Below are 4,559 nucleotides of genomic sequence, written 5' to 3'. Positions count from 1 at the left end.
TAGCAGAGGTAAACTTGAAGATGACAGTGGGCCACATCCAGCAAGGCCCAGTGGTCTGACTGAAGGCTCTGAGCATGCTGTCCCCAGTTGGGGCAGCAGGGGGACTCAGTAATTAGGGTGTCTTCGGGCAACTTGGGTTCCAACAGGGTGGCTCAGAGTGCCATGTAGGGAGCAGACATGGTCAAAGGCAGGTGCAGGAGGTGATGGTGGCCTGGAGGGGCAGGTGCGGGAGGTGATGGTGGCCTGGAGGGGCAGGTGCAGGAGGTGACAGTGGCCTGGAGGGGCAGGTGCGGGAGGTGATGGTGGCCTGGAGGGGCAGGTGCAGGAGGTGACAGTGGCCTGGAGGGGCAGGTGCTGGAGGTGACAGTGGCCTGGAGGTTAGATGAGTAGAAGTGGCAAGCAGGGCCGAATGTGGCTACATGGTGAAGGTCAACTGTGCAGTAATGGTGGACATAGGGGCTAAGGTGTTAAGAGACGTCCAGCCTGACAGGAAGAGCCTCTGTTCCTGTCCATTGCTATAACAAACGGTCGCAGGCCAGCTGAATCAAACAGAAAGTTTTTTCTCTTCATGTGGTTCTGGAGGGCAGGAAGCCCAGTATCACAGTACTCCGTTTCTGTGATGCCATTACATTACCGTGTACAGTGCCTCCACACGGGAGCCAAGATATGCTGGGACAGAGCTTGTGTTTATTGTATGGCAACTCCAGCATGGGCTAGCCTGCTCTTTCAAGATGACTCCAGGATGTCCAATCTGGAGAAGTGGCCTACTCATGGGATATGTGATTTCCTCCAAGATAACTATCCAAACTCTCACGGTAAATAGTTTCTATGCGGGATAATTCGTTCGCTCCAAAGATGACTTATCTGCCCCCGTGATTATTAGCCTACATGATCCACACATAGTCGGCTCGGAGGATAATCGGCCTACTCCTTTGATCAGTATGATCCTGAGATAAATGGCCTAGGCTCTCTACAATTAGTCCGCTCTAGTGATAGAGCATATTCCTGGGATAGCTGGTGTGCCTGCGGGGTGATTTGTGACATCCCCCTGCTCCCAAGGTACATGACTATGGTGCTGGTGTTAATTCATCCCGGTGAGCGTGTTTCTTGACACCTCCTGATATCTTCAACGAGTAACATCACTTAGATTTCAGCTAGGGGCCAGCAAGATGGCTCAGCAGGTAAAGGCCCTTGTCCCAAGCCTGGCAAGCATCCAGGATCCACAGGGTGGAAGGAGAGGACGGATCGCCTAGTGCTGTTCTCTGACCTCCACAGGCATGTGCTGCACAGCCCGTGCACATGCGTAAGTAAGTAAAAGTAATACAAACCAACTAAGGAGCTGGTTCAGTGGTGGGGAGCACTGGCTGCCCCTCCAGAGGGTCCAGGTGTGATTCTCAGCACCACGTGGCTTAGATCTACCTGTAACTCCAGTCTCAGGGGAATCTGTCAGCGTCTCCTGGCCTCCAGAGGCACCAACCAACAGGCAAACCATCTATAGATTAAAAAAAAAATCTTTAAAAAGACTAAGTTTAGCCAGGTGTTGGTGGCACATACCTTTAATTCCAGCATTCAGGAGGCAGAGGCAGGCAGATCTCTGAGTACAAGGCCACCCTGGTCTACAGAGTGAGTTCCAGGACAGGCAAGGCTACATAGAGAAACCCTGTCTTGAGAAACAAACAAACAAACAAACAAACCCACTAAGTGTCAGCCTGAGTTTTCGGGGGATAATGAAACTGTAGCATTCAGGTGTGTGGGAAGATAGCAGATTCTGTGACCAGAGCTGTTCATCTGACCCCTCTGGGCCGTGTTCAGGGGCGCCAGGATTGTACACCCACAGACTACCACCATCAAACACTCTAAGGGCAGAACTAGTAGGGTCTTGGGACTCCCTGGTTGCTATGGCAACCCCTCCACTCCACCTACGGAGGCTGGTGTTGCTCCACCAACATCCTTGTCTCCTGTGACATAGGAGCCTTCACGCACTGGCCTTGGGGCAGCCGTGAGCTCCCGGTGAGCTAGCTCCTGGGTATGAAATATTTAAGACAGCCTGCGCTCAGGATCTCCCAGTACAGGATGGCTATAACCAGCTTGCTCTGCCTCAGATAGCAAATACTCAATAAATCCACAGCAGAGTATTATCAGTGGTCCAGCTTGCTGGAGAAGCGGGAGGGATGAGGGACATGGGGAGGATCACTCTCACCGGCAGCTAGGTTACCTCATTGACTGAGGGGGTTTTGTTTTTGTTTTCCTTTTTGTTTGATTTTTAATCCTACTCTGTTGCCCAGTCTGGCTTGGAGCTGTTGATCCCCCTGCCTCCTGACTTTTGGGACTGTCCCAGACTCACTGTTTTAATTAAAGGAAGTGGTGTTGGGGGATGGCTCACACCAGGTGACTGGGAGGATTTGACATCAGCACCCATGAACCTAGCCAGCCTGTGATTCCAGAGCCTGGGAGGTGGAGGCAGGAGGGTCAGAATTTCAAGGCCATCATACATTGCAAGTTCGAGGTCAGCCTATGCTACATGAGATCTGTCTCATTAAACCAAACCAGTTGGGCAGGCCGTGGTAGCCCACGCCTTTGATCCCAGAGCCTGGGAAGCGGAGGCACGTGGTTCTTTGTGTTCGAAACCGGCCTGGTCTACAGAGCAAATTCCAGGACTGCCAGGGCTACACAGAGAAACCTGTCTTTAAAAAAAGCCCCAGGCAGAGGTAGGCGGATTTCTGAGTTCGAGGCCAGCCTGGTCTACAGAATGAGTTCCAGGACAGCCAGGGCTATACAGAGAAACCCTATCTTGAAAAAAAACAAAAACAAAAACAAAAAAAAGCCCCAACAACAACAAAAACAAAAACATAAAAAATAAACCAAGCCAGTTAAACCATAAAATGAGAACAGGACAAGGGGTGTCAGGTCATGGGGGGGTGAGCAGGCACTCACCTCCTACCCCCAACCCAAGAAGAGAAGGAGCAGCGCTGAGCAGGACAGTAGTGTGCGTGAGGAGAAAACTAGAGGCCAGTGGGACTGGAGCAGTGTGTGTGTTCTGTGTGTTTGTGTTTTTGCTTTCTGTTGTTGCTGTGATAAAACACTGACCAAAACCAACTTGGGGAAAGAAACGGTTTATTTGGCTTCAGTCCTGTGTCGCAGTCTATCATGCAGGAAAGTCAGAGCAGAAACTCAAGGCAGGAACCTGGAGGCAGGAGCTGATGTGGAGAGCATGGAGGGGTGCTGCTCACTGGCTTGCTCCTCAAGCCTCGCTCACCCTGATTTCTTATCCAACCCAAGATCACCTGCCCAAGGTGCCCCCCAGAACCGAGGTTCCCTCTTCTCGGGTGACTCAAGTTGACAAGAACTAGCCAGGAAAGGGAGGTGAGGCCAGAGAAGGCGAAGGGGGCCGGACAATGCTTGGTCGCCCCAGTGGAAACCCTGCTTGACCTCTCAGTGTGATGGGATGGTCCCCTAGATATGCATCCAGAGTGAGAGATGAACAGGATGTGACCAGGGGTGACCTGCATCCTGACACCTCCCAGGTAGACAGGTTAACAAATCCTTCTGCTTGCCATCTTCTGAGAAACCAAGACTGGGCCTTCCAACCTGCAGCCCGAGGGCCACAGCCACCCTGTGCATACAAATAAAGCTTTATTAGGACATGAGCTCATCCACCCATTCACTCCCTCACCTCCACTGCTTGTCGGAGCCAGATAGTTATAGCCCAAACCTTGGTGAATCTGGGAGTTTCTTTTGGGGGGTGGGGGTATCCAAGTTTATTATTAATGTACCATCGATAGACATAAGAACCAGCATCCCCCGCCCCAACAAGGAAGTTGGAAAAACATGAACAAAAAGAGCCTATGCTGGATACTCTAGGGAGTCAGAAATCCCGTGACATGCCATCTCTGCGTTGGTACCCAGGAGAGAGTGTGAGACTCTTCAAGGCTTCCAAAGCTTCGGGGAGTTGAGGATCATGAGTCCTTGGGGTGCTTTGTAGAACCCGATGGGTATGGAGTACCTTTCCCAATCCTTGTGCCAGAGGATTGGGAACATTAAACTAATTCCTAGGCCAGAGTCTGACCCATAGCTTCTGACAAATTGAGACTGAAAACTATGTTCCCTTGACTCCAGCCCAGGTGTGTGGGCCTTGGACAACTGCTTGAGTCCCATCTCACGCCTCCCATATAGGAACCGAATCCTAGTGCCTCCTTTTGTCATTTTGAGTCAGCTGAGACCTCCACAGTCTCATCATTAGGGTCAGGGTCTGTCTTGAAGTGATTCATTAGCTCCAGGAACTACTCAAGGGTGGACGCAGAGTTACTATCCATGGAAGACAGACTCGGAATTGTCTCCGTCTCAGTTTCTTCTGTCATGGCTGCAGCTCACTTGAGTTCCCTTTTTCAGATTAGCTGGGGAGTTTCTAATATCTTGCTTTATGCAGGAAATCCAGCTAGCCCCAAATGGGAGCAATGCCCAGAACACTGTAGGCACTCCAAATATTTCTCTTTGCAGAGCAGGGCCTGCCACTTGTCCCTGAATCAGAGGAGGCTGCCAACACTCTCTGGTCCTGGGGC

The sequence above is a fragment of the Mus pahari genome, chromosome 1 (assembly GCF_900095145.1).
Source record: "Mus pahari chromosome 1, PAHARI_EIJ_v1.1, whole genome shotgun sequence".
NCBI lineage: Eukaryota > Metazoa > Chordata > Mammalia > Rodentia > Muridae > Mus > Mus pahari.
This window is presented reverse-complemented; position numbering follows the sequence as displayed.